Genomic DNA, 10,732 nt, shown 5'->3' on the forward strand with positions numbered 1-10,732 from the left:
AGGAGGTCTTCCTCTTTGGGATTCACGTCTTCTCCTTCCTCCACAGGTTTGGCCATGGTGATTAATTCAATGGCCTTGCACTCTCCTTTTGGATTTTCTTCTGTATTGCTTGGGAGAGTACTAGGAGGGATTTCAGTGATCCTTTTACTCAGCTGGCCCACTTGTGCCTCCAAATTTCTAATGGATAACCTTGTTTCATTCATGAAACTCACAGTGGCCTTAGATAGATCAGAGACTAAGTTTGCTAAATTAGAGGTATTTTGTTCAGAGTTCTCTGTCTGTTGCTGAGTGGATGATGGAAAAGGTTTACTATTGTTAAACCTATTTCTTCCACCATTATTAAAGCCTTGTTGAGGCTTTTGATCCTTCCATGAGAAATTTGGATGATTTCTCCATGATGGGTTATAGGTGTTTCCATAAGGTTCACCCATATAATTTACCTCTGCTATTGCAGGGTTTTCAGGATCATAAGCTTCTTCTTCAGAAGATGCCTCTTGAGTACTGTTGGATGCAGCTTGCATTCCATTCAGACTCTGAGAAATCATATTGACTTGTTGAGTCAATATTTTGTTCTGAGCCAATATGGCATTCAGAGTATCAATTTCAAGAACTCCCTTCTGCATAGGCGTCCCATTACTCACAGGATTCCTCTCAGAAGTGTACATGAACTGGTTATTAGCAACCATGTCAATGAGTTCTTGAGCTTCTGCAGGCGTTTTCTTTAGGTGAATGGATCCACCTGCAGAGGTATCCAATGACATTTTAGCTAATTCAGACAGACTATCATAGAATATGTCCAGGATGGTCCATTCTGAAAGCATGTCAGAAGGACACTTTTTGGTCAGTCCTTTGTATCTCTCCCAAGCTTCATAGAGGGATTCACCTTCTTTCTGTCTGAAGGTCTGAACATCCACTCTAAGCTTACTCAGCTTTTGAGGAGGAAAGAACTTGGCTAAGAAAGCCTTGACCAGCTTATCCCAAGAGTTCAGGCTATCCTTAGGTTGAGAGTCCAACCATATTATAGCTCTGTCTCTCACAGCAAAAGGGAAAAGCATGAGCCTGTAGACTTCAGGATCTACTCCATTAGTCTTAACAGTATCACAGATCTGCAAGAATTCAGTTAAGAACTAAAAAGGATCTTCAGATGGAAGTCCATGAAACTTGCAGTTCTGCTGCATCAGAGAAACTAATTGAGGTTTAAGCTCAAAATTGTTTGCTCCAATGGCAGGAATGGAGATGCTTCTTCCATGTAAATTGGAATTAGGTGTAGTAAAGTCACCAAGCATCCTCCTTGCATTATTATTATTTTCGGCTGCCATCTCCTCTTCTTGTTCGAAAATTTCTGAAAGGTGCTTGCTGGATTGTTGTAATTTAGCTTCTCTTAGTTTCCTCTTCAGAGTCCTTTCAGGTTCTGGATCTGCTTCAACAAGAGTGTTCTTGTCCTTGCTCCTGCTCATATGAAAAAGAGGGACAGAAAAATAATAATAGGGAGTAGAAGGAGATGGGAGAGAAGGAGAATTTTCGAAAATTATTTTTGAAAAAGAGTTAGTGATTTTCGAAAATAGTTTTTTTGAAAAAGGTTAGTAATTTTTCGAAAATTAAAATCAAAAATTAAAACAATTAGTTAATAAAAAAAGAAATTTTGAAAAAGAGGGAAGATATTTTCGAAAATTAGAGAGAGAGAGAGAGTTAGTTAGGTAGTTTTGAAAAAGATAAGAAACAAACAAAAAGTTAGTTAGTTAGTTGAAACAAATTTGAAAACCAATTTTGAAGAGATAAGAGGATAAGAAGTTAGAAAGGATATTTTAAAATCAAATTTTGAAAAAGATAAGATAAATAGATATTTTTGAAAAGATATGATTGATATTAGTTTTGAAAAAGATTTGATTTTTAAAATCACAATTAATGACTTGTTTCACAAGAAATCACAAGATATGATTCTAGAACTCAAAGTTTGAATCTTTCTTAACAAGTAAGTAACAAACTTGAAATTTTGAATCAAAACATTAATTGATGATGTTATTTTCGAAAATTATGTGATAAAGGTAAGAAAAAGATTTTTGAAAAGTATTTTTAAAAATTTTCGAAAATAAATAAGAAAAGTGAAAAAGATTTGATTTTTGAAAAGGGTTTTGAAAAATATAAGATTTTTAAATTGAAAATTTGATTTGACTTATAAAAACAACTAGATTTTAAAATTTTTTTGAAAAAGTCAACTCAAATTTTTGAATTTATAAGAGAAAAGAGGGAAAGATATTTTTTTGATTTTTGAATTTTTAATGATGAGAGAGAGAAACAAGAAAAATGATGCAATGCATGAAAGTTATGGATCAAAACAATGAATACATGCAAGAATGCTATGAATGTCAAGATGAACACCAAGAACACTATGAAGATCATGATGAACATCAAGAACATATTTTTGAAAATTTTTATATGCAAAGAAAACATGCAAGACACCAAACTTAGAAATCTTTCATGTTTAGACACTATGAATGCAAAAATGCACATGAAAAACAAGAAAAGATGCAAAACAAGAAAACATCAAGATCAAACAAGAAGACTTACCAAGAACAACTTGAAGATCATGAAGAACACTATGAATGTATGAATTTTTCGAAAAATGCAAGATGAACATGCAATTGACACCAAACTTTAAATCTGACTCAAGACTCAACCAAGAAACATGAAATATTTCTGATTTTATGATTTTTTTGTATTTTCTTTTAAATTTTTTTTTCAAAAATCATTTTGAAAAAGAAAAATAAGGATTCCAAAATTTTTAATATGAATTCCAGGAATCTTATGCTCTTTAGTCTAAAGCTCCAATCAAAGAGTCAGGCATGGCTTAATAGCCAGCCAAGCTTTAGTATGTAACTCAGACATGACACGCCTGACATTCCCTACCCAGAAGGATTAGACATGGCTTTATAGCCAGCCAGGCTTCAACATACTTCATGAAACACTAGAATTCATTCTTAAAAATTCTGAAGAAAAATATATTTTTGAAAACATTTTTATTTTAAAAATTTTTTTTTAATTTTTTTTGAAAAAAAGGAGAAATTTTTTTGAAAGCTTTTTAAAAAAATTTTTTGAAAACTTTTTGAAAAGAAAACGAAAAGAAAGTTACCCAATCTGAGCAACAAGATGAACCGTCAGTTGTCCAAACTCGAACAATCTCCGGCAACGGCGCCAAAAACTTGGTGCACGAAATTGTGATCATCAATGGCGCCATCAACATGGTACGCTCAATTGTAATCTCAACTTTTTATCACAACTTCGCACAACTAACCAGCAAGTGCACTGGGTCGTCCAAGTAATAAATCTTACACGAGTAAGGGTCGATCCCACGGAGATTGTTGATATGAAGCAAGCTATGGTCATCTTGTAAATCTCAGTCAGGCGGATATAGAATGGTTATGGAGTTTTCGAAAATTAATAATAAAATAGGGATAGAAATACTTATGTAAATCCTTGGTGAGAATTTCAGATGAATGCATGGAGATGCTTTCGTCCCTCTAAACCTCTGCTTTCCTGCTGTCTTCATCCAATCAGTCTTACTCCTTTCTATGGCTGGCTTTATGTAAGGACATCACCGTTGTCAATGGCTAATTTTGATCCTCTCTGGAAAATGGTCCGATGCGCTGTCACTGCATGGCTAATCGTCTAGAGGCGTCACCCTTGCCAATGGCTGCATCCTATCCTCTTGTGAAAATGGTCCAAATGCTCTGTCACAGCACGGCTAATCATCTGAGGTTCTCGATCATACTGGAATAGGATTCACCCTCCTTTTGAGTCTGTCACTACGCCCAGTACTCGCGAGTTTGAAGCTCGTCACAGTCATTCAATCCCAGAGTCCTACTCAGAATACCACAGACAAGGTTTAGACTTTTCGGACTCTCATGAATGCCGCCATCAATCTAGCTTACACCACGAAGATTCTGATTAAGAGATCCAAGAGATACTCATTCAATCTGAGGTAGAACGGAAGTGGTTGTCAGGCACGCGTTCATATGGAATGATGATGATTGTCACGTTCATCACATTCAGGTTGAAGTGAGAATGAATATCTTAGAAGCAGAACAAGTTGAATTGAATAGAAAACAGTAGTACTTTGCATTAATCTTTGAGGAACAGCAGAGCTCCACACCTTAATCTATGGAGTGTAGAAACTCTACCGTTGAAAATACATAAGTGAAAGGTTCAGGCATGGCCAAGAGGCCAGCCCCCAAAACGAGATCACAGGATCAAAAATACAATCCAGGATGATCCGAAGATGTCTAATACAATAGTAAAAAGTCCTATTTATAATAAACTAGCTACTAGGGTTTACAGAAGTAAGTAATTGATGCATAAATCCACTTCTGGGGCCCACTTGGTGTGTGCTTGGGCTGAGCTTGAATGTTACACGTGCAGAGGCTCTTTCTGGAGTTGAACGCCAGGTTGTAACGTATTTCTGGCGTTCAACTCTGGTTTGTGACTTGTTTCTGGCATTTAACTCCAGATAGCAGCGTAGAGCTGGCGTTCAACGCCCTTTTACGTCGTCTAAACTCGGCCAAAGTATGGACTATTATACATTGGTGGAAATCCCTGAATGTCTACTTTCCAACGCAATTAGAAGCGCACCATTTTGAGTTCTGTAGCTCCAGAAAATCCACTTTGAGTGCAGAGAGGTCAGAATCCAACAGCATCAGCAGTCCTTCTTCAACCTCTGAATCTGATTTTTGCTCAAGTCCCTCAATTTCTGCCAGAAAATACCTAAAATCACAGAAAAATACACAAACTCATAGTAAAGTCCAGAAATATGAATTTAACATAAAAACTAATAAAAACATCCCTAAAAGTAACTAGATTCTACTAAAAACATACTAAAAACAATGCCAAAAAGCGTATAAATTATCCGCTCATCAAACAACAACTATGGCAACTAGAATGGATCAATCTCATTTGATCAACTCTCACATCGAAAAGTAAGTTAAATGAGCATAAGTGTTCTTAGCCCACAAATCCTAAATTGCTTGCTAATTAACTTAGCAACAACATAGCGTTAGTGGGAACAAGAACAATTAACAATCCAAAATTGACACTAAATGTTGGACATTCCAACTCTAGAAACCCAATTGCTCACTTTCCCCAAGCCAAGAGATAAAAGACTAGCCCAAAATTATGTTTGACATTTTATCAAAAAGTTGGTGGGCAAAAACCTTAAGCATGGGAAAAATGAGAAAAAGCTTGGAATCAAAAGCAACAAATGATCTCAATCAACAATAAAGACTCAAGAAAACATGTAACAATCATCAAAGATCAAATTCATCAATAAGAAATAGAAATTGCAAGAGAGAAGTGAAATTGAACTATAACTTAAATTATAAGAAAGTGTAAGAAAAATGTAACTATGAAGAGTAATAATAATGAGATACTTACAATGGGAATTAGCAAAATCAAAGATCAAAATTGAAATGGCACTTGAATGTAAAAACCCTAGTATAAACCCTAGTAGAGAAGATGAAAAACTTAAAGAAAAACTACACTAAAAACTATCTACCACTACTCCTAAGCTATACTAATGTTATACTCTACTATGGTCTTCATTCTCCCTTCCTTATGAGCTAAATGGCTTCAGAAATGGGCCTCAAATCCACCAAAATCGTGAGTCATGTGAGTTTTTAATGAAGGCATGTGCGTCCACCTGTGCGGACGTACAGACGTGTGTGTCCACACACTCTGTGAAAAATCTCGACCCATGCGTACGCACAGTATGTCATGCGCACGCACGCTAGGCGATGCTTGAATGGAACGCGCGATGCGGACGACGCGTCTCACGCGCACGCGTGGCTCTAAACTAGCGGCTGTGCGTCCGCACACTGGTCTGTGCGCATGCACACTAGGTTGAGCTCATCTCCTTTGATTTTTCACGTGTCCTCCACTTTGAATGCTCCTCTTCCATTTTCTCCAAGCCATTCCTGCCTTATACCTCTAAAATCACTCACAAATAACATCAAGGCATCGAATGGAAGCTAAATGGAATAAAATTAATCAAATTAGGCACAAAAGAGTATGTTTTCATAATCAAGCACAAATTAGGAGGAAAGTTCAAATGCATGCTATTTAGTGGAATAGGTGCAAGTTTATATCATGAAATCCATTCAAATTCAACCAAAAATCATCATCAAATATGGATTCATCAAATACCAAGTACATGTGATATTGCCTTCAATCTTTCTAAATCTTTTGAATTGCATGTTTTTCCCACCATGAATTCATCATCCATTGTTAGGTCGAGATCCGGAAAGTCACCGTCCCCTCTTGATCATCTGTGGATGCACCAAGGATGTTACAAACTTTTAAGTGTGGGGAGGTCGTTCGACCGATTGGCCATTTTTGGGTGACAAATTTCTAATCCCAATACTTTTGCATTTCATTTTTTTAGGTCTTTTATGATTTTTAGTTGTATTTTCTTATTTTGTATATATATATATATATAATAAGTTTAGTCAAAATAATAAAATTTTCCAAGAATTTTATCTATAGGGCACCCTAATTAATTTGAGTAAAATTTTTTTTAGAACTTGCTTGAATTATATATATTGTGGAAAATATTTTTGAGCTAAGAACACAACCTTGTGAGTTTTGAGCTTAATTGCGTGGTTACATCATATAACCACATATTTCCATTCTTGTGTGTATTGTTCTCTTTCTATGATTGTAGTATTTGATTTTTTTTATTCTTTATATCCATTATTTTGTGTATACATGCACTTATATGATTGAGGCCACCGTTTCAAATAGCTCACTTACCCAAATAGCCTTACCTTTTATCTTCCATTGTTAGCTAACTTTGAGCCTATGCCAAACCCATTTGTTCTTAATTTTAGCACATTACAAGCCTTAAAGTAAAAAACAATAAATGTCTTTATTTTGGATCTTTGATTAGTTTAGGCTAGTGAGAGTGTTTACCATTTAAGTGTGGGAAATTTGGGAACATTGGGTGAGATAAAAGTATATTTTAAAGTTTTGTTAAAAATCTTGAGAATTAGGTACATACTCATGCATTAAATATTTAAACCACAAGCATTGACATTCTTGTATATATTTTAGTTTGACAAAAAATATATGAGAAAAACAAAAAAAATAGAAAAAGAAAAGAAAAAGGAACCAATAAGAAGGGGACAAAAGGCCCCAAAGTAAAGTTCAATAAAAAAATCAATGCATATGAGTTGTGATAAAAAAGAGAATGCACGAGTGTGTAAAAAAGTGAAGAATGGTAGTTAGGTTTGTTCTAAATGGTATAGTTTGTCATAGGTTAGGTGGGAAGTTTAAGTTAATCAAAGATTCAAATTCTAGTCCACTTGACCAAATACAATCCTACCATGACCCTAGCCCCCATTACAACCTAAAGATAAGTCCTCATGATAAATATATGCATGTACTGAATAATTGTTGATTGTTGAATGAAAAATAAATCTTAGAAATCATGATTAGGGGAGAATTGAGTGAAAAACAAATAAGATCCCTTAAATACTAAATAGATAACTAGTAAGGGTAAAACATTCTATTTAGTGCTAAAATCCACTTCTGAGGCCCACTTGGTGAGTGTTTGGGCTGAGCTTTAATGAGATCCACGTACTATGAGGCTCCTTGGGCATGGAATGCCAGCTAGGGGTCCTCTCTGGGCCTTTGGACATTGGGCTCTACTCTTTGGGCACTAGACACTTGGAAGGGGACAGGAAGCTGGCGTTGGACGCCAGTTTTAGGACTTCTAATACGAAGCAAAGTATAAATTATTATATATTACTGAAAATCTCTGGAAGTAAGCTTTTCATAGCCGTTGAGAGAGCTCCATTTGGACTTCTGTAGCTCCATAAAATCTCTTCCAAATGCAGGTAGGTCAGATCTGGACAGCATCTGCATTGCTTTCTCTGTCTCTGAATCAGACTTCTACTCCAACTCCTCAATTTCAGCCAGAAAATATCTGAAATTGTCCAAAAACACAAAAACTCATAGTAAAATCCAAAAATATGATTTTAACACTAAAACCTATAAAAACTTAATAAAACTAAATAAAAACTACTAAAAACTATATGAAAGTAAGGCCAAAAAGCGTATAAAATATCCGCTCATCACTCCCCATAAGTCCAACTTAAGGACATAAACTTAAAGTGCTAGGTGGGAGACACCCCACCATGGTAAACTCTTTTCATTTTTCTCTTTTGTATATATTGGTAAAATATGTTTAATTTCATATTTAGTTTAGTTTGTTGAGTTTATTTGGGAGTCTAGTATGTTAAATAAGGTTTTGTGGTGTTTTGGTAGCTGTTTGGAGATTTGAAATGCTTGGTTTGGTGCAAGAACTTGGAAAATTTTTGAAAAATAGAGCACTATCCCACACGTACGCATGACCCCAAGATTTTCGACCACTCACGCGTACGCTTCGCCCACGCGTACGCGTGACATCCAAATTTTTTAGGGCCATGACAAAAACCAGAGAGTTGCGCGTGTAGTGTGCTGAAATTATGCCTCTAGCACAATTTTTCCCCACACGTACGCGTGGGTCACACGTACGCGTCACCTATTTCTCTCTTCACTCACGCGTGCGCGTCGACGACGTGTACACGTCGCCTCCCATTGCTACCATTCACGCGTACGCGTGACACCCCTGCCCTATTTAACCCACCTTCTTCTCTTCTCTTCTTCCCATTTCTTTCCTTCTTCTTTCTTCTTTTCTTTCCTTTCCCTCCTTCAACCATCATCCAATACTACCAATCACCATCTATCACCATTTCTTTTAGTTAGTCAGTTAGTCAGTTAGTTATTTAGTTAGTTTGATTTATGTTTACTTTTCTGTTTTTCATTATAAGTGTTGGATTATTAATATTGTTTGCTGTTTATTGCTATTGGTTACTAATAAGATGTTGTTTTAACATTATTGTTATTAATTGTCATTGTTGGATTCCCTTATTGAGGTTATATTTTTTCACTTGGTTTTGAGTTCTTGATGCTTAATGTTTTTTTGAATACCAAGTACATGTGACATTGCCTTCAAGCTTTCTAAATCTCTTTTATTGCATGGTTTGGCCACCATGCATTCATCATTTATTGTTAGACAATTGTGTATTATCAATGCAGTTTTTTTTGTTAGGTGATGCTTGTTTATGATTGACCCTTACTTACATCACCTATTTCATGCATTGAGATTGTGGAATTGTGGAATTGGATCGAAAGCTTACCTAGTGCATATTTTTGAGCTTGTCAAGCTTTGTGGACTATGCTTGCTATGTGATTGATTTTAATCTCTATCTCTCTTTTCCTAAGTTCCATAGCACCCATGTGTTCCACCTTTATGTCACTTAGGTGTTGCAAACAAACTTCAATATGCGTCATTGATTGATATGTGAGTTTCATATTCCATTTTGCTCATTAAAGTTACCGTGCACATAAATCCATGTCCATTTATTATCCAATTCACAATTGCTTGATCTTTGCTTGAGTGCTTTTATGCTTCTTTATTGCTTGTTTGGTTGTCTTAGCCTACAAGTTTTCTTTGAAGTATCTCAAGCACATTAGAATAAGTGAAGTGCACACTTCTTCTGTGTAATTATGACATAGCTCTCTATGCTAGTGTGTGAGTTCTAAACCGCGCACAATCTTAGAACTCATACATCTATTTTTCATCAATGTCACACTAATTCACTCACTCAATTCTAGTGATTTACCTCATTCCAACAATTTACGCTTCCTTGCTTTTGCATTTTCTCATCTTACGGTGCTATTTTATATTTTTCATGGATGAGTCATAATAAGCAAAAACGGAAGCAGGAGAAAGAACACGCAACAGCCAGTTGATCCACTAGCTGAAGGTGGTGATCCGGAAGTTGCAGTCCCCCTTGATCATTTGTGGATGCACCGAGGACGGTGCAAACTTTTAAGTGTGGGGAGGTCGTCTGACCGATCGGCCATTTTTGGGTGACAAATTTCTAATCCCAACACTTTTGCATTTCATTCTTTTAGTCCTTTTAGGATTTTAAGTTGTATTTTCTTATTTTGTATATATATATAATAAGCTTAGTCAAAATAATGAAATTTTCCAAGAATTTTATATATAGGGCACCTTAATTGATTTGAGTAAAATTTTTTTTTTAGAACTTGCTTGAATTATATATATTGTGGAATATGTTTTTGAGCTAAGCACACATAACCTTGTGAGTTTTGAGCTTAATTGTGTGGTTACATCATATAACCACTTATTTCCATTCTTGTGTGTATTATTCTCTTTCTAGGATTGTAATCTTTGATTTGTTTGATTCTTTATGTCCATCATTTTGTGTATACATGCACTTATATGATTGAGGCCACCATTTCAAATAGCTCACTTACCCAAATAGCCTTACCTTTTATCTTCCATTGTTAGCTAACTTTGAGCCTATGCTAAACCTATTTATTCTAAATTTTAGCACATTATAAGCCTTAAAGTGAAAAACAATAAATGTCCTTAATTTGAATCTTTGATTAGCTTAGACTAGTGAGAGTGTTCACCATTTAAGTGTGGAAAATTTAGGAACATTGGGTGAGATGAAAGTATATTTTTTAGTTTTGTTGAAAATCTTGGGGATTGGGTACATACTCATGTATTAAATATTTAAACCACATGCATTGACATTCTTGTATATATTTTAGTTTGAAAAAAAATATGTAAAAAACAAAAAAAAAATAGAAAAAGAAAAGAAAAAGGAAC

General features: G+C 35.3%; 1 non-coding gene across 1 annotated transcript; it reads left to right on the top strand.

Annotated features, from left to right (window-relative positions):
* The first annotated feature begins 815 nt into the window (after positions 1–815).
* LOC112788617 (small nucleolar RNA R71) lies at positions 816–923 on the top strand. Its single transcript, XR_003195975.1, has one exon. It is a non-coding gene; the product is annotated as a small nucleolar RNA R71 (small nucleolar RNA).
* Positions 924–10,732: the final 9,809 nt, after the last annotated feature.

This window comes from Arachis hypogaea, chromosome 20, assembly GCF_003086295.3.
Source record: "Arachis hypogaea cultivar Tifrunner chromosome 20, arahy.Tifrunner.gnm2.J5K5, whole genome shotgun sequence".
In the NCBI taxonomy this organism is placed as follows: Eukaryota; Viridiplantae; Streptophyta; class Magnoliopsida; order Fabales; family Fabaceae; genus Arachis; species Arachis hypogaea.